Source organism: Aotus nancymaae, unplaced genomic scaffold, assembly GCF_030222135.1.
Source record: "Aotus nancymaae isolate 86718 unplaced genomic scaffold, 86718_ANA_hifiasm-v0.15.2.pri h1tg000959l, whole genome shotgun sequence".
NCBI classification, from domain to species: domain Eukaryota; kingdom Metazoa; phylum Chordata; class Mammalia; order Primates; family Aotidae; genus Aotus; species Aotus nancymaae.
Window position 1 is genome coordinate 30,532 of NW_026989375.1, and position 19,730 is coordinate 50,261.

General features: G+C 50.7%; 1 long non-coding RNA gene across 1 annotated transcript; it reads right to left on the reverse strand.

Moving 5' to 3' along the window:
* Positions 1-6,623: 6,623 nt before the first annotated feature.
* On the reverse strand, positions 6,624-19,703 carry LOC105724094 (uncharacterized). The gene is made up of 4 exons (XR_010341091.1): positions 17,644-19,703; positions 15,796-15,924; positions 10,949-12,062; positions 6,624-6,746 (listed from the first exon to the last, which is right to left on the reverse strand). It is a non-coding gene; the product is annotated as an uncharacterized LOC105724094 (long non-coding RNA).
* Positions 19,704-19,730: the final 27 nt, after the last annotated feature.

A 19,730-nucleotide genomic window follows, 5' to 3' on the forward strand; every position in this document is an offset into this window, starting at 1 on the left:
TAATAATTTATTTAATTTTAGACACTTTGATTTTCTTTTTTGTTGTACTGACTATTCTTATCATATATTTTTGCATGTGTTTCTGATTATTTCCTTATAAGAGACCTAGTATGGCAATTACTGAGTCAAAAACATTTGCAAGTCCTTTTATTCATGCTGCAAAAAAACTTCCTAGAAAGCTTGTATCATTGTGTACTATCAACAGCAAGTACCATAAGGAATGCGTACCCGACTGCACCCTAATCAAAAGTAATTAAAACAATTTTATAAAGCTCTCATCATTAGTCTGGTAAAAAAGATGTTTTAATTTGCAGTTAGGCCAGACGCAGTGGTCACGCCTGTAATTCCAGCACTTTGGGAGGCCAAGGAAGGAGGATCACCTGAGGTCAGGAGTTCGAGACCAGCCTGGCCAACATGGTGAAACCCCGTCTCTACTAAAAATACAAAAAAATTAGCCAGGCGTGATGATGTGTGCCTGTAATCCCAGCTACTCAGGAGGCTGAGGCAGGAGAATCACTTGAACTCAGAGGTGGAGGTTGGCAGTGAGCCGAGATCACTCCAGCCTGAGCAACGAGAGCGAAACTCTATCTAAAAAAAAATTTGCAATTAATTACTAATATAAACAAACATTTTAAAATTTATGTTTCTGTTTCTATAAATTGTTAGCAGCTCTTATTATTTACTTAGAGACAGGGTCTTGCTCTGTTCCCAGGCTGGAACACAGTGGCAAAATCATAGCTCACTGCAGCCTCAAACTCCTGGGCTCAAGGGGTTTTCCTGTCTTGGCTTCCTAAAGTATTGGGATTATAGGCATGAGCTGTGATGTCTTGCCCTTTTACTCAATTTATTTATTGGGATCTTAATTTTAAAATTTAAAATCGATTTTTATGAGCCCTTTATAAATTCTCCCAGCGGAGGCAGGGAGAATTGCTTTAACGTGGGAGGCGGAAGTTGCAGTGAGCTGAGATCGCACCACTGCACTCCAACCTGGGTGACAAAGTGAGACTCCATCTCAAAGAAGAAAGTAAAGGACTTTGGGATGCTGAGGTGAGTGGATAACTTGAGCCCAGGAGTTCCAGGCAGGCCTAGGCAACATACAGAGACCCTGTCTCTACAAAAAATTTAAAAATTAGCCAGGCATGGAGTTCTGCACCTGTAGTCTCAGCTATTTGGGAGGCTAGGGCGGCAGGACTGCTTGAGCCCAGGAGGTAGAGGCTGCCAAGAGCTATAATCATGCCACGCACTCCAGCCTGGGCAACAGAGCAAGACGCTGTCCATAAATAAATAAATAAATAAATAAGAGAGCAAAATCACCTGGTTACCATCCAGCAGGCCCCCCGAGACAAAAACTCCTCACCTGAGGAATTTAGAAGTAATTAGACTTTCCTGGTTCCAGGCCTCTTTTCAACTGAAAATGTGGAAGTAACTAGGATTTCTGTACATCTCCGGAATGCCTGACTGCCAAAACTCATTGTTCGGTGCCTGACATTAAGGCACCAAAATGTCTAAAAATGTAATCATTTATCATGCAAGTTATCCTTCAACTCCTGCTTTAGGTCCAGAAATATCCCTAAGGAAAAGACCACCACAGCGCACTCAGAGCTCTTGTACTGCGCTTTTCTGCAGCATTCCTTCTTCTATGATAATAAAACTTTCCTTTTTCAAATCTGTACTGTGGTCAGTAAATTCCTCTTACCAACCCTGAAGTTAACTGTTACCAGAAAGGGGTCCCAGTCCAGACCCCAAGAGAAAGAGAATGAAGGATGGAATTGGGGTGGCAGCTGTGTTGGCCAAACGGGTCCCTCTGACTGCGCAGCGTGGACGCCACTTCTCCCAGCCTGAGAGTTGCAGAAGTAGATGGCGGGGAATCCCCTGCTTGGGGACTGACACGGTAGGTAGATAGAAAGTTGGAGAACAGGAACTGTAAGCCACTAGCAGGAACTTTTTTTTTTTTTTTTTTTGACAGTCTTGCTTTGTAACTCAGGCTGGAGTGCAGTGGCATGATCACGACTCACTGCAGCCGCGACCTCCTGGGCTCAAGCAATCCTCCCGCCTCAGCCTGCGGAGCAGCTGGAACTACAGATGGGTACCACCACACCTGGCAAAATTTTTTTTATTTTTTATAGAAAAGAGGTTTCTTGGCCATGCACAGTAGCTCACGCCTGTAATGCCAGCACTTTGGCAGGCCAAGGCAGGTAGATCACTTGAGGTCAGGAGTTGAAGACTGTGACCAACATGGTGAAACCTCCGTCTGTGCTAAAATGACAAAATTAGCAGGGGGTGGTGGTGCATGCCTGTGATCCCAGCATCTTGGGAGGCTATTATTTTTAGTAATAATACAATTTATTATTATTTATGTTTTGTAGTTTTACCACATTGGTCAGGCTGATCTCGAACTCCTGACCTCAGGTGATCCACCCACCTTGGCCTCTCAGAGTGCTGGGATTACAGGCATAAACCACCACGCCCGGCTGCTGAAAACAGCTTTATGGAGGCAGCAGTGTGACAGCTCTGTAACTGGTCCTGCAGGGCAGCGGTATGCCACAGGCCATTGTGTTGAGAGTAGCCGATAAGGGGCAGTTCCATAGTCATGTTTATGCCCACTTTTAATTACATGCAAATTAAAGGATGGGTTTTCCAGAAATTTTTAGGAAAAGAGTTTAACTCCCAGGTTATTGCCATGGAAAGAGGCAGTGACTTCCGGGTGTTGCCATGGCAATGGTAAACTGACATGGCACCGGTGGGCGTATCTTATGGAGAGGTGCTTTCCCTCTTCCCTGTTTCAGCTGGACTTCAATTGTTCTGGTGTCAAGTCCCACCTCTTCCCTCACAACTGCTACTAATCAGGGTGTAGACTGAGGCACCCTGACTCTATGCTCCCAGTTTGCAATACTCTAGCTCGGCCCAAATAGATCCTCTCTCTTACTATTATTTTTTTTTTTTAGAGAAAAGGTCTTGCTCTTGTCACCCAGACTGGATTACAGTGGCAGGGTCTTAGCTCACTGTAACCTCGAACTACTGGACTCAACCAATCCTCCTGAGTAGCTGGGATTACAGACATAAGCCACCATGCCTGGAAACTTTTAAATATTTTGTACAGATGGGGTCTCACTATGTTGCCCAGGCTGGTCTCAAACTCCTGGCAAGCAATCCTCCCAACCCGGCCTCACAGAGTACTGGATTACAGGAATGAGCCCCTATGCCCAGCCCCAGATAAATTCTCTATTTAATTTTGCTTCAGCTTCCTTTCAGGTCAACAGTTCCCTGTTGATTCTCTCTTTTTTTTTTTTCTCTTTCTTTAAATAAAGACGGGGTTTCACCATGTTGGTCAAGCTGGTCTTGAACTCCCGACCTCAGGTGATCCACCTGCCTTGGCTTCCAAAGTGCTTGGATTACAGGCGTGAGCCACCACGCCCGGCCAACTCTCTTTGGGGAGGCACGGTGGCTCACACCTGTAATCCCAGCACTTCGGGAGGCTGAGGTGGGCAGATCACTTGAGGTCAGGAGTTTGTGACCAGACTGGCCAACATTGTAAAAACCAGTCTCTACTAAAAATACAAAGATTAGCCAGGCATGCTGGCACACACCTGTAATCCCAGCTACTCGGGAGGCTGAGGTGGGAGAATCACTTGAACCCGCCAGGCAGAGATTGTAGTGAGTCAAGATCATGCCACTGCACTCCAGCCTGGGCAACAGAAAGACTTTGTTTCAAAAAAAAAAAAAAAAAAGGCAATTTCCTTAGTGATGTAAACGTTTTCATGGCTATATAAGGGAATCAGGCAGTCCTCAAGGAGGAAGAAAGTGAAGCACAGAGCAGGGGAGGAAGTGGAGGGAGAGAATTTCCCCCAGGCTGGGCAGCCCAGGGTGCTGAGCTCCAGATGTCTGCACCCCTCCTTTGTTTTCCCCATCTCTTCCCTACCCCCAGGCCAGGCAGATGGCAGGTCCTGGACAACTGGAAGGAACGAGAATGAAGGATGGAAGTGGGGTGGCAGCTGTGTTGGCTGAACAGGCCCCTCTGACTGGGCAGCGTGGAGGCCACTTCTGCCAGCCTAAGAATTCGAGAAGTAGCTGGCGGGGAATCCCCTGCTTGGGGAATGACAAAGTAGGTAGATTAGAAAGTTGGAGAACAGGAACTGTAAGCCACTAGCAGGAGCATGGTCAAAGAGCCGACCGTGGAGTCCAGACTGAGCAGGAGGTAGAAAAGGAACAACAAGCAAGGAAGCAGAGGAGGCTATGGCAAGCATAAGGGGCAGTCCCAGTTATTCTAAGGGAAAAGGACAAGTGCACTCGAGAGGCTGAAAGGAAGCGGCTCTCTGTTACGGCCAGCCTTTTGAGGTGACTGGAGCAGAGGAGGTAAAGGGACCATGAGCACAGGTGGCGGAACTGTAATACACAAGTATGAGGCCAGGTGCAGTGGCTGACGTCTATAATCCCAGCACTTTGGGAGGTCAAGACCGGTGGATCAATTGAGATCAGGAGTTTGAGACCAGCCTGGCCAACATGGTGAAACCCATCTCTACTAAAAATACAAAAAAAATAGGTGGGTGTGGCAGCGGGCACCTGTAGTTCCAACTACTCAGGAGGCTGGGGCAGGTGAACTGTTTGAACCTGGGAGGTAGAGGTTGCAGTGAGCCAAGATAGTGCCACTGCACCCCAGCCTGGGTGACAATAGCAAAACTCCATCTCAAAAGATTAATAATAAAATAAGTAAGTATGCTGAAGTCACTGGGGATGACTTCAGTGTCATCAGGCTGGTCTTGAACTCCCGAGCTCAGGTGATCCACTCGCCTTGGCCTCTAAAGTGCTTGGATTACAGGCGTGAGCCACCGCGCCCGGCCCCCAGGTCCTAATTTCTAAAACCTCTGTCCTTTCTCAAAGAGGTCAGAAAATAGAAAAAACAAACAAACAAACAAACAAACAAAACGAACAACAACAAAAAGAGGCACAGGAGATTAAAGAGGCCAAAGGCAGTTTAGCCCCCACCCCAAAAACATGCCAGAGGCCCGATACGGAGTTTGGGGTGCTTGACCGCGCTCAACCAAGATTTATGTCTGGTCCCTGCCAGGTCTTATCTAAACAGATCTGAAAAATATAAGCCTTCCTCCTTCCATTAAATACTAAGTTAACACTGGCAGGCCCCTCTAAGGCTCTGCTCTCCACTGGGGTCCTGAAGGGCAGGCCCCTCACAGGTGTCCTCACCCACATCCTCCTTCCGCATCGGGCCAGGTAAAAAAGTTCGTCCAGGCGTGGGCACACTGAGGCCCACTGCCCAGTCGTAGAGCCCTGCTTGGGGACTGGGGGCCTCAATGTTCTCCTTCACCATCTGCGGCCAGACTTCCCACTGGCAGCCTTGCCAGGCATTTCCTGCCTTGGGGAAGGGGCCCAGCCTCGGGGCAAGTCCACGCCGGGCCCCCAATCCAGAGCCTGCAGCCCAGGAGCAACGGGGTGTTTAATTGAGAAATTTTTCCCTCTGGGCCTTATAATAAAGGGAAAGGGAAGGGGGTGAAGATCCGGGCTCGAGTTCCCTGGGTGCAGCGAACCCATAAGCGACCCCAACCCAGTTGCCCCCAGCACCAGGACTTCATGCCGGCACCAAGTGGGGCCACAGAATGCACCAGCTGCCCGGGCACCCCCAGACAGTGCCTCTTGCCGGCGCCCGGTGGCCCTTTGCTGCGGTGCCCCCTGCCCAGGATGCGAGAACCGCCTCCTGGTCCCCGCTGCACCCACCCGCTGGTCGTGGGAGGGGGAATCAGCCAGCCAGAGAGGAGTCGGGCCACCGGGCTGCACCCTCAGATCCCAGCAATGGCCGCCCAGCAGCCCCGCGGCCCCGCCGAGTCCAGAGGGCAATGTTCGGAGCGCTCTAGCCGCAGACTGCGTGCCACCACCTTCTTGTCCAGATACGCACACGTCTACCCCACAAATAGAGCCAGCGAGTCAGGCAGCCCAGGCCCCCCAGCTTACCTGGACAGGGCACAGGGCTGTTCCGGTGCGCTGCCTAAGACACCTGCTGTCGCTCGCTCACTCTGGGAAGCCCAGCTCCTGACGAACCACGCGGAGCCACACACCTCAATAAGGGCCAAGCAAACGAGCCCCCAAGCTAAAGGGCAGGGACCCGTGGCCCCTCCCCGCCACTTCCCCTCACCAGACGCGCTCATTCGCCTCTTGGATCACTGGAGCAGGGAAAAGCTTCCAGGCAACAATGAGCGGTGGGAAGAGAGGGAAGATAAAGGTGACAGTGGCTCATGCCGGGCATGGCTGCAGGTGCCTGCAGTCCCAGCTACTGGGGCGGCTGAGGCAGAATGGCTTGAACCAGGAGGCTAAGGTTGCAGTGAGCCAAGATCTTGCCATTGCACTCCAGCCCAGGCAACAGAGAGACTCAGTCTCAAAAAAACAAAACAAACAAACAAACAAAAAAGACGAGACACAAACTCTTAACTGCAGATCTCAGCAATATTAAAAAGATAAATGAGGCCTGGCAAGGTGGCTCACACCTGTAACCCCAGCACTTTGGGAGGCCTACTCGGGCGGATCATGAGGTCAGATCGAGACCATCCTGGCCAACGTGGTAAAACCCCATCTATACTAAAAACACAAAAAATTAGCTGGGTGTGGTGGTACGTACCTGTAGTCCCAGCTACTTGGTGGGAGGCTGAGGCAGGAGAATCGCTTGAACCTGGGAGGCGGAGGTTGCAGTGAGCCGAGATCGTACCACTGCACTTCAGCTTGGTGACAGAATGAGACTCCATCTCAAAAAAGAAAAAAAAGAGAAATATTAGAAAAACTTTGAAATTTGAGATAAAACGAATAAACTGATTCAACAAAGATGGCTTAGCAAAATGAATGGTCATTTTTATGTAATTGAACCTGTAATTAAAAACCTTATAAAGAAAACTACAGTCTCACATGGCTTAAGAAGTGAATTCTTTCCAAATGCTTAAGGAAGAAATAGCACACATCTTACGTAAACTGTCAAAAACAGGAGAAGAAACAGTTTCCAAATTGTTTAACCAGCATAGCCTTAATATTTCATATTGAAACCTAATAGGACATCACCAGAAAGGAAACTTACACTCCACTTCCTCTTGTGAACTAAGTACAAAATTACCAAATGAACTACGAGTAAACCCATTTCAACCACATATAAAATGGGGTTGATCATATATCACAACCAAGTTGACTGATTTCCAGTGAGTTAACATTCAAAAGCCAATCACTGTAAGCTACCTTATCAACATAAAAAGATAACAAAAAATGCTCAATCAACAAACAAAAAAGCAATTGATAAAATTCAGTACCCATTCATAAATTTGAAAACTGAGCTAACACAGAGGAAGCAACATTCCCAGTTAAACACCCCTGCAGTTGAGAATAGTGACACAACTTATTTGCAGCCAAAAGATAAAAACTGAAGTATAATCTTACAACTTTTGAGAAATCTATGTTTTTCAGCTAAAAAGAGACAGACTTGGCCTTTGAATCATCTCTTTCCCTCCCAGGAAGGCAATCCAAGGCCTGGAAAAACAGCAGCTACATTGTAACCACAAGAACAAAAGCTATAGGGCTAAGGAAGTACCAGGAAACTGACAAGAGCCTTGCACTGCCTTCCTCTGAACATTTTTGTTTTTGAGACAAAGTCTCGCTGTCGCCCAGGCTGGAGTGCAGTAATGCCATCTTGGCTCACTGCAACCTCTGCCTCCCAGGTACAAGCATTTCTCCGGCCTCAGCCTCCAGAGTCTACAGGCATGTGCCACCACGCCTGGCTATTTTTTGTATTTTTAGTAGAGATGGGGTTTCACCATGTCAGTCAGGATGGTCTCGATCTCCTGTGTGATCTGCCTGTCTCCGCCTCCCAAAGTACTGGGATTACAGGTGTGAGCCACCGTGCCTGGCCTCTTCTGCACAAAACGAACCTATTACTTCATTTTTGCCCACTGCCAATCACCTCCCTCCACATCTTAGAGCATCACACTTCCCTAACCTAGAAACAACCCCCAGCCTTATCACCGGGAAGGTGGATTTGAGAGCTGTTTTTCTGCTTCCTCCTTTGGCTGCCTTGTAAATCCATCTTTTTTCTTTTGCAAAACCCATGTCACAAGTGGTGGACTTGCTGTGCACAGGCAGAATGTACCTAGACCTGGCCAGTGACACCGCGGATGGCCAACGGCTGCCTCTTTCCTTCCTCCTTCCACATCACACATAAAGGCCCCTTTTGGCCAACTCTTCCTCTGGGAAGCCCCTCCTCAAAGGGCACAGAACTGATGGGGAAGCCAGAGAGAGGGAGCTCAGAATGGAGGCAAAAAGCCAGGAATGTGGAGGCCGACTTCTGCTCAGCTTTGCTCCCTTGCTTAGAGAGGCTGGAGCCCAGGGCATCAGCCACAGGCCTCAGGACAAACCCTGGGCCGAGGAAAACAGAGCTGGATGAATCCTTGGAGACCATGAGATCCACTGTCTCACTCTGCAGACTGGGAAATCGGCTCTGACTCCGGCTGTGGATTGCGGCAGGTCCCAGGCCACTAACTGTCCTCTCTGGCCAGCACCACTGCAGCCTGGGCCTCAGCTGGTGGAGCAAATCAGGCTCATCCACTGCCAAGCAACTGCAACAAGGGCATGCAGCAGTCGTGGGCAGAGCCCAGGCCAGGACGTCAGCCTGCAGCTGGGGCCTGGCTAGGCCAGACACGGGGCCGGGTGCACAGCAGGGAGGGTGCCTGCCCATCTCGACAGCCATCCTCCTCCTGGGCACACTCACCGAAAGGCACACCTTAAAACAAAATAAAATATATTATCAAATATTCCAGGGCGGGTGCAGTGGCTGACGCCTATAACCCCATCACTTTGGGAGGCTGAAACAGGTGGATCACTTGAGGTCTGGAGTTCAAGACTAGTCTGGTCGACATGGTGAAAGCCCTGTCTCTACTAAAAACACAAAAATTACCCCAGCGTGGTTGCATGTGCCTGTAAATCCGGCTACTCCGGAGACTAAGGTGGGAGAATCGCTTGAACTTGGGAGGTGGAGGTTGCGGTGAGTGAAGGGCAACAGAGCAAGACTCAGTCTCAAGAATAAATAAATAAATAAATATTTCAAACATACATAAATGTGTAGGAGCCCATATGCCAAACCCCTGGGTACCACTCTCTGGGGTTATCAGAACATACTCATATGTAGTGATACTTGCTTCAGACTTTCTGGTTTCATGAACTAAAACAAACTTATATATGAAATAAAGCCCCCAGAACCTCCCCCTACAGGCTTATTCCGCTACCAGTCCCTCCAGGTACCCACTCCTCTGAATTCAGAGTTCATAACTCTTGTGCAATATTTTATAGTTCTACCACTTATGCGGATGTCTTTAAACATATTTTTAAATGTTAGCTAATATGTGTATGTCCTATTTGTTATACGTGACTTGTACATGTTATTGAAAACTTTGTTTTGGTTAACTTCTTTTTTTCTTTTTCTTTTTTTTGACAGTCTCGCTCTGTCTCAGGCTGGAGTGCAATGGCACCACGTCGCTCACTGCAACCTCTGACTCCCTGGTTCAAGTGATTCTCCTGCCTCAGCCTCCTGAGTAGCTGGGATTACAGGCACGCACCACCACGCCCAGCTAATTTTTATATTTTTAGTAGAGATGGGGTTTCACCATGTTGGCCAGGATGGTCTCCATCTCTTACCTCGTGATCCACCCGCCTTAACCTCCCAAGTACTGGGATTATAGGCATGAGCCTATCCTTGTCATTTCTATGTCCAATTCCCTCATTCCTATTGATGCTAAATCTCTTGCTATTTTGCAGATCAGATCCTTCAAGTTTCCTTTTCTATTTTTTTTTTCAGATGGAATCTTGCTCTGCTTCCCAGGCTGGTGCACAGTGGTGCAATCTCGGCTCACTGAAACTTCTGCCCCTGGGTTCAAACGATTCTCATGCCTCAGCCTCCTGAGTACCTGGGACTACAGTCACGTACCAACATAGCCAGCTAATTTGTGTTTTTAGTAGAGATGAGGTTTCACCATGTTGGCCAGGCTAGTTTCAAACTCCTGATCTCAGGTGAGCTGCCCACCTTGGCCTACCAAAGTGCAGGGATCACAGGCTTCACAACCACTGTGCCTGTAACTTTTCTATGAATTACGTGTTTATATTGTTTGCCCACTTTTCTTTTGGTTGGCTGACGTTTAAAAATATTAGTTTATAAGAATTCCTTAAATATTCTACATATGTATCCTCTGTCGATTATATGAATTGCAAATATCTGCTCTTGATCTACAGTTTCTCTTTAAACTTTGTTTGTGGTATTTTTGGTTGAAAAGAAGTCTAATACTTTGGCGAAATCAAATCTATCACCATTTCTCTTTTGAGCTTATTCTTTTAATATCTTTTTCTTTTGAGACAGACTCTCACTTTGTTGCCCAGGCAGGAGTACAGTGGCTAAATCACAACTCACTGCAGCCTCAAGTTCCTGGCCCCCAGTGATCCTCTCTCCTTAGCCTCCTGAGTAGCCAGGACTACAGGCATGCAGCCGACCAAGTAGCTAATTTTGTGTGTGTATATATATAACATAACAAGACCCTATCTCTCCATACATATATATGGAGAGACAGGGTCTTGTTATGTTACCCTGGCTGGTCTGGAAGTCCTGGGCTCAAGCAACCCTCCTGCTTTAGCCTCCCAAAGTGCTGGGATTATAGGTGTGAACCACCACACCCAGCCACTTTCAGTACTTTATTTAAGAAACTACTTTCTATGTACTATAGACTGAATGTGTTCCTTCAAAATTTATATGTTGAAATCCTAGCCTCCAATGTAATGGTGTTAGGAGGTGAGGCCCTTGGGAGGCAATTAGGTCAGGAGAGTGGAGCTCTCAAGATGAATTAGCACCTCCATAAGAAGAGATGCAGAGCCGGGTCCCTTGCTCTCAGGCCCCTCTGCTCCATTCTCTGGGACAGGAGAGTCCTACCTGCTCGTGGGGCCACTTCAGCCTCTCCTCTGGGGTCCTAGTCTTGGGCTTGAAGCCACTCTGGGGGTCTTCACAGTGCTTGGCCTCAGGAGGGAGGTTCAGTGACTTGGGTTTCGCTTCATGCCTGCTGGGGCTGCAGCTGGCCTTGCTGGGCATGCAGGCCTCTGTAGAGTCCCCAGGTCTCAGTTCAGGCCCATGCTCAGGGCTGGCCTCACTGGCGCTGGTGATGCTGGTCATGCTCAGGCTCCTCTTGATCACGGCCATGATAGGGTCAATGTCCTCCTCCTGGTCCTCCAGGTCCCCGTCCCCATGCCTCAGGTGGTACGGGGAGGCACCAGTGTTCCCGTTGGCCTCTGTGGGGTAGTAGCCCTAGTAGCCTTCTTTGCTGGGACAGTCGTGGCCATCTTATTCCTGGTCGTGGGCCTCCAGGACAGAGGGCTCGTCCTCTGTCCAGGATGGGCAGGTGGCCGTCCGGGTAGTCCTGGCTGCCCTCAGCACAGTGGCTATGGGGCTGCAGGCCCGCTTAGTCCAGCCACTCCTCTCCTGTCCCACAGTAAGACTCTCCTGACCCAGAGAAGGTAGCAGAGGTGCCTGAGAGCAAGGGACCACCTGGTACAGCCCCCGGAGATGCTGAAGTGAGGTGGGCTGGGTGCCTTACAGTTCTAATGGTGGCTGAGCTCTTCACTGGTTGGTCCAGTTAGGAGGCGTGTAGTGTGGATGCTCCTGGCACGTGTCAGTGTAGACGGGGTGCGTGCCGTGGGCCAGGTACTCCTCCCCATTGAAGTCCCTGCCCTCCAGGTAGCTATCGTCCTCGGGGCAGTAGTGGATGTAGTAGGTGATGCCCTCCTCCTCCTCCTCGGAGGTGTTGTTCACGTAGCTGGAGTCCCCATCGGGGCTGTGGCTGTAGCACTCCTACTCCTCGGACATAGGGTTCTCTGGCCATAGGGCGGCCAGTTCCAGGCCCTCGGGCACATAGTCCTCTAAGGGCAGCTCCTTGTCTTCGCTCCTGGCCGTGGGGAACAGGGCCCGGCCTTGCTCTGTGGTCCAACATGCCACTCCTCGCGCTCTCACACTTTCGGTGCGCCATGGCAGGCACTCACACAGCCATCATCTCCTGGAGGAGGCAGCCAGTATGGGAGGAACATTGGGAAGGACAGAGTCAGAACCTCACAAAGCCTGGCCACACACGAGGCCACTCCACCCCCACAGCACCTCACCACATTCTCCCACAGCAACAGCAAATGACAGCTGAAGATTTTCACTACAGCAATCTTTCAAAAAACTGAAAACGACCTAAGTACCCGTAAATAAAAGAATGATTAAATAAATGACGGCAGAGTTCGCGTACTGCAAGAGCTGACAGCGTTTTTAAAGAGGCAGGGCAATGCACACTACAGTGAGGGATCTTAAAGGTCTGTTTTGGAGGGAAAATGGCAAGTGAGCTACAGTCAGTGCACATGTGTAGATCCCAGTTCCAGCTCTGTCAAGATGGCTAAAGAATACGCACACACTCCCCAGCCCATACACGGATGCAAACATACATAGAAAGGGGGAGCCTGCAAAGGCTTGTCAGCCATGTCCTCTGGGGAGGGGAGGGGAGAGAGGTGGGAGCAGAGGGGGCTTGCACATTTTACTTTATTAAAGATGTTTGTACTGGTTGAGTCTTTTACCAAATCGTATTTGATTATTCACCAGCATTATAATCAAACCCACCTGTGCGCCTTTGAGGGTCTCCTCTTCTAGCTGGGGAGATGTCAGCACTGAGACAGAACAACCCGTGGGGAAGGGCAGACAGCGAGGGGAGGGAGCAGGACTTCGCATACCCGCCGCCACTCTGGGCGTCAGGAGAGGTGGCAAAAAGGCCAGTCTCCTCCTGGAAGGTGGCCACTGGGGCAGAGGGGCCAGCCTCCCAGGCAATCGGGACGTGAGCACACCCCATGGCACAGCCAGAGACGCCAGAAACACCGGAGGCAGTGCTGACCCAAGGGAGGGTGGGACCAGGGAATGTGTCGGCCAGGATAGCTGAGGTTGCCCAGATGGGCAGTATAAATTTGGGGAAAACTAAATAATTCCATTTCATTCAACGGGTAGCTTGTGTGGCCGGGGCTGTGTGGTGTGTGCGTGAGATACAGTGTGTAGTGTGGTGGGTAAGAAGTGTGGGGTGTGTGTGTGTGTGTGTGTGGTGGCAGGGCATCCTTGAGGGTGAGTGTGTGCAATATACTGTGTATAGCGTGTGGTTGTGGTGTATGTGATGCATGTCTGGTATGTGTGGAGTGTGATGTACTGTGGAAGGGTTGAGTGTGTATGTTTCGTGTGTATGGTGTAGTGTGTATGGTGTAGTGTGTGGTATGTATGGGGTGTGTGTGGTGTGTATGGGGTGTGTGTGGTGTGTCAGGTGTGTAAGGTGTATGCATGTATATTACGTGGTGTGTGTGGTATCTGTGTAGTGTGAATAAGTCGTCTGTGGAAGGTGATGTGCTGTATGGATGATGTAACATGTATGTGGAGTGTGCTGTCCTGTGTGTGTGGAATTTATGAAGTGTGTAAGGTGCGTGGCATGTATAGGGTGTGTAGGTGTTTACAAAATCTGTATGTTGTGTACGTATGGTATTACATGGTATGTGTGGTGTGTATGCTGTCTGTGGTGTGTATGAGGTATATCTGTGGTGTGTAGTACGTGTGGAGAGGACATGGTGTACATGAAGTATGTGTGTGGGATCTGTGTGGTGTACATGGGTTAAGTATGTGCTGTGTGTGAGGTGGGCATGGTGTATACGTGCTTTGTGGTGTGTGAGGTGCATATGATATGCGTGTTGTGTGTGGTGTGTATGGGGTATGTGTGTGAGGAAGGTATGATATGTGTATGGTGTGTGGTGTGTCTGAGGTGGGCATGGTATATATGTGGTGTGTGGTGTGTAAGGTGGGTATGATATGTGTGTGGTGTACCTGCGGTGTGTGGGGTGTGTGTGAGATGGATATGATATGTGTGTGCTTTGTTTGTAGTGTATAAAGGTTAGTGTGTGGGGTATGTGAAGTGGGCATGGTATATATGTGGTGTGTGTTGTATATGGGTTAAGGATGTCTGGTGTGTGAGGTGGGCATGATATGTGTATAATGTGTGTAAGGTGGGCATGGTAGTATGTGTGGTGTGTGTGGTGTATATGCATTAAGTGTGTGGTCTGTGTGAGATGGACATGGTATATAAGTGGTGTGTGAGGTGGGTATGTGTGCTGTATGTGGTGTGTACGGGTATGTGTGTTAGGTAGGGATGATGTATGTATGATGTGTGTGACGTGGGCATGGTATATATCTAGGGTATGGTGTATGAGGTGGATATGACATGTGTGTTGTGCGTGGTGTGTATGGCGTATGTGTGTCGTGTGTGTGAGGTGGGTATATGTGTGGTGTGTACGGTGTGTGTGGGGGGCGTATGGGTTAAGTGGCTGGTGTTTGTGAGGTGGGCACGGTATACACGTGGTGTCTGTGACGTGGTTGTTATACACGTGTGGTGTGTGTGAGGTGGGTATGATATGTGTATGGTGTGTGTGAGGTGGACATGGTATGTGGGTGGAATATGTGTGGTGTATATGGGTTGAATGTGTGGGGTGTGTGAGGTGGGCATGGTGCATATGTGCTGTGTGGTGTGTGAGGTGGGTATGAGAAGTGTATGGTATACATGTGAGGTGGGTATGATACGTGTGTAGTGTGTGTGATGTACATGGGTTAAGTGTGTGGTGTGTCTGAGGAGGATACGAATATATGTGGTGTGTGGTGTGTGAGGTGGGTATGATATGTCTGTGCCGTGTGTGTGTGGTATATATGGGTTAAGGGTGTGGGGTATGTGAGGTGGGCATGGTATATATGTGGTGTGAGAGGTGATATATGTTGTGTGGTGTGTATGGGGTATGTGTGTTAGACGGGTATGATATAATGTATGGTGTGTGTGAGGTGGGCATGGTATGTGTGGTGTGTGTGTGGTGTACATGGGTTAAGGGTATGGGGTGTGCGAGGTGGGCATAGTATATATGTGGTGTGAGAGGTGAGTAAATGTGTTGTGTGGTGTCTATGGGGTACGTGTGTTAGATGGGTATGATATATGTATGCTGTGTGTGAGGTTGGTATGGTGTGTGTGGTGTGTGTGTGGTGTATATGGGTTAAGTGTGTAGGGTGTGTATGGTGGGCATGGTGTATATGTGGTGTGTGGTGTATGACGTGGGTATGACTTTTTTGTGTGTGGTGTGTATGGGGTATGTGTGTGAGGTGGGTATGGTTAAGTGTATGGTGTGTGAGTGAGGTGGGGATATGTGTGTGCTGTGCGTGTAGTGTGTATGGGTTAAGTGTCTGGGGTGTGTGAGGTGGGCATGGTATATATGTAGTGTGCGGTGTGTGAGGTGGGTATGATATGTGTGTAGTGTGTGGTATGTATGGGCTATGTGTGTGGTGTGTGCGAGGTGGGCACGGTATGTGTGTGGTGTGTGTGCTGTATATGGGTTAAGTGTGTGGTGTGTATGCGGTGGGCATAGTGTATATGTGCTCTGTGAGGTGGGTACGTGTGTTGTGTAAGGTGTGTATGGACTGTGTGAGGTGAGTATGTATGTATGTGGGGTGTGTGTGGTGTACATGAGTTAGGTGTGTGGTGTGTAGGGGGTATGTGTGTGGTATATGTGAGGTGGGTATGTATGTTGTGTGTGGTGGGTATGGCGTATGTGTGTGTGGTGTAAGTGAGGTCGGCATACCATGTGTGTAGTGTGTGAGAGGTGGGTATGATGTGTGTGGTGTGCATAGGTATGGGTGTGCTGTGTGTGAGGCAGGCATGATATGTGTGTGGTGCATGTACACATGCATACCTGTGCACTGCAGATGACAGGCAGGCCGGCAGCCCGGGACACGCAGCAGTGACCAGCTCAGCCAAGGTAGGGCTCGGGGTGGGAGTGGCCAGGCCCCTGGCAGCTCAAGATCTTGGATGCACTAAGAGCCTAGGAGGAGACAACAAGCTGTGTCACCATCTCCACCCAAGTTCATCACTCACGTGAACCTCTAAGATGCACTGAAACGGTTCCACTTCTGATTAGAACCAGAAACACTCCAGATGGGCTCAGCACAGCCAAAGGGCAGGGAACTGTCCTCAATGTTCTCCTTCACCATCTGCAGCCAGATCTACCACCAGCAGCCTTGCCAGGCAGTGCATACCTTGTGAAAGGGGCCCGGCCCAGGGGCAGGTCCCGCCCCCCACCTCCCGTGCCCCCAACCTGGTGCCTGGAGCCCAGGGGCAACGGGGTGTGGGGTCTTTTAACTGAGAAGTTTTTCTCTCTGGGCGTTATTATAAAGGAAAAGGGAAGGGGGCAAAGATCCAGATTCAGGTTCTCCGGTGACAGCGAACCCAGAGGCGACCCCAACCGAGTTGCCACCCAGCACTGGGAATCGACGCCAGTGCCAAGTGAGGATGGAGGAATGCACCAGCCACCAGCGGCCCACTCAGCCGGGCGGTGGGACTCGAGTGCCCTCCAACCCCCAGACACAGCCTCTAGCCGGCACCAGGTGGCCATTCGCTGCCAGGCTCCCCCACCCAACCCAGGGATGCAGGAGCCACCGCCTAGTACCCGCTGCACACTCCCTCCACCGCTGGTGGGAGCAGGACGTGGCCCAGAGGAGAGGAGTCGGGCCGCTGGGCTGCTTCCGTAGATCCCAGCAACAACTGCCCCGCAGCTCCGCCGAGTACACAAGGCAGTGCTCCAGAGCACTGGGGCCGCAACCTCCGGCCGCCCCCAACGCGTCCGGGTGCCTCCAGCGCCGCAGGAGACCCCAGGCTGCCACCGCCTGCGAGTCAGACAGCCTGAGCCCCCCAGCTTACCTGGCCAGGGTGCGGAGCTGCTGCAGCGCGCTGCAGTCCCGAGGAGCCGCCGCCCGCTCCAAAAGCAGTCCACGTAACTGGACAAATAGAAGTCCCTTTACACAAGTCCAATAATCAATCACATCTTCTTTATATACTCACAGTGAGGCTTTTTTTTTTTTTTGGAAGGCAGCTTTTCAAATGTGTTTATTAGAATGCACGCTGACTCTGCTATAATTTAAAGAAAACACAGCTATGCTAACATCCGTTGCCCTCATTAGCATTTGTTTTTTAAGGTTTTGTCAAACTTTCAAAAAATCCTTTTCCAAATAGTTATTCACGGCTAATTGCCCATCAGAACAAGGTCCCCAGGCTTTTAGAGACACTTCCATTGTGAAATGCACGGGGGCCCCCACCCCAGCCACCAGGCCACCCACCACTGGCCACGGCAGTGTGTGAGCAGCAGCGCCCCCACGTCTTTGCCACTGCCCTGCTGGTCTGAGTACACTCCTGAAGATCGACAGACTCTCCCACAGACACTGCCCCACCATGAGTAGATCCAGGGCAGCAGGGTAGAAATGGACTCTCTTCTAGGGTGGGAGTAGGGGAGTCTTCTGTGAAACATCAGTGGCCAATCAGCCCTCAGAAAGACTTCACTCCTGAGTCTGAGGGGTGAGCATAAGAGTGGCCGCAGCATTCACACAACATGCTTCATAACTGGACCAGTGAAGTGCTCAGCCACCATTAGAACTGCAAGGCACCCACCCCTCCCACCCCCTCGCTTCAGCATCTGCGAGGCCTCTACCAGGAGGTTCCTTGCTCTCAGGCCCCTCTGCTCCCTTCTCTGGGACAGCCAGGGTCCTACCTGCTCGTGGGGACACTTCGGCCTCTCCTCTGGGGTCCTGGTGTTGGGCTTGAAGCCTCTCTGGGGATCTCCGTGGTGCTTGGCCTTGGAAGGGAGGTTCACAGTGACTTGGCCCTCGCCTCGTGCCTGCTGGGGCCTTGCTGGCAAGGCAGGCCTCTGCAGAGTCCCCAGGCCCTGACTCAGGCCCATGCTCAGGGCTGGCCTCATTGGCGCTGGTGATGCTCACCATGCTCAGGCTCATCTTGATCTCGGCCACGATCTGGTCGATGTCACCCTCCTGGTCCTCCAGGTCCCCATCCCCACACCTTAGGCAATAGGGGGAGGTGCCAGTGTTCCCATTGGCCTCTGCCGGGTAGTAGTTCTGGTAGCCCTCTTTGCTGGGACAGTGGGGCCCATCTTCTTCTGGTCACGGGCCTCTAGGACGGAGGGCTCAAACTCCCGGATGGGCAGGTAGTGATCCAGGTAGTCCTGGCTGCCTTCAGCCCTGTGGCCCTGGGGGTGTGGGCCTGCCGAGTCCGTCCATTACTCCACTGATGGCCTCCTGGCACTCGTCGCCATCCACTGCATGCACGCTGTGTGGGCCAGGTACTCCTCTCCATTGCAGTCCATGCCCTCCAGGTAGCCGTCACCCTTGGGACAGTAGCGGACGTAGTAGGTGATGCCCTCTCCTCCTCCTCAGAAAGGTCCTCGTCATAGTGTCCTCCCTCCCTGGAGGTGTTGTTCACATAGTTGGAGCTGGAGTCCCCATCGGGGCTGTGGTTGTGGCACTCCTGTTCTTCGGGCATGGGGCTCTCTGGCCACAGGGCGGCCAGCTCCAGGCCCTCAGGTACATGGCCTCCAATGGCCGCTCCACGTCCTCGCTCTTGGGCTCCTGGCACTGCAGGACAGGGCCTGGTCTTGCCCTGTGGTCCAACATGCCGCTCCCCACATTCTCACACTTCTGGTGGGCCATGGTGGGCACTAACACAGTCGTCATCTCCCGGAGGCAATCACTGTAGAAAGGAACACTGGGAAGAATACACAGAACCACACAAAGCCTGGCCATGCACCAGGCCACTCTACCACCACGGCATCTCCCACCACGTTCTCCCACAGCAAGATGAAAAATGACAGCTAAAGGTTTTCATTGCAGCAATCTTTTTTTTTTTTTTTTTGAGACAGAGTCTCACTCTGTCACCCAGGCTGGAGTGCAGTGGCGTGATCTCGGCTCACTGCAACCTCCACCTCCCGGGTTCAAGCAATTCCCCTGCCTCAGCCTCCGAAGTAGCTGGGACTACAAGCTCGCATCATTACGCCTGGCTAATTTTTGCATTTTTTAAAGAGACGGGGTTTCACCATATTGGTCTGGCTGGTCTTGAACTCCTGACCTCGGAATCCACCTGCCTCAGCTTCTCAAAGTGGTGGGATTACAGAAGTGAGCCCCTGCACCCAGCTGGTAATCTTTTAAAAAACTGGAAACAACCAAAGTACCCATAAATAAGGGGATGGTTAAATAAATGAAAGAGTTCGTGTGCTCCAAGAGTCGATGGCGTTTTTAAAGAGGCAGGGCAACAGGCACTACAGTCAGGGATCTTAAAGTCCTGTTTTGGAGGGAAAATGGCAAGTGAGCTACACAGTCAGTGCACGTGTGTAGATCCCAGTTCCAGCTCCGTTAAGATGGCTAGAGAACACACACACACTCCCCAGCCCATACACGGACGTGAAGGCACACAGAAAGGGGGAGCTCCCCAAAGGCTTGTCAGTCGTGTCCTCAGGGGAGGGGAGGGGAGGGGAGAAAGGTGGGAGCAGAGGGGCCATGCACATTTTACTTTATTGAAGATGTATGTACCGGTTGAGTTTTTTACCAAAACGCATTGATTATTCACCAGCATTATAATGAAACCCACTTGCGCATCTTTGAGGGTCTCTCTTCTAGCTGGGGAGATGTCAGACGTGAGACAAAATGTCCCGTGGGGAGGGAAGGAAGTAGAACTTCCCGCACCAGCCGCTGCTCTGGGCCTCAGGAGTGGTGGCAAACAGGCCAGTCTCCGCCAAGAAAACAGCCACTGGGGCCTCCCATGTGATTAGGACATGAGCACGCCACAGGG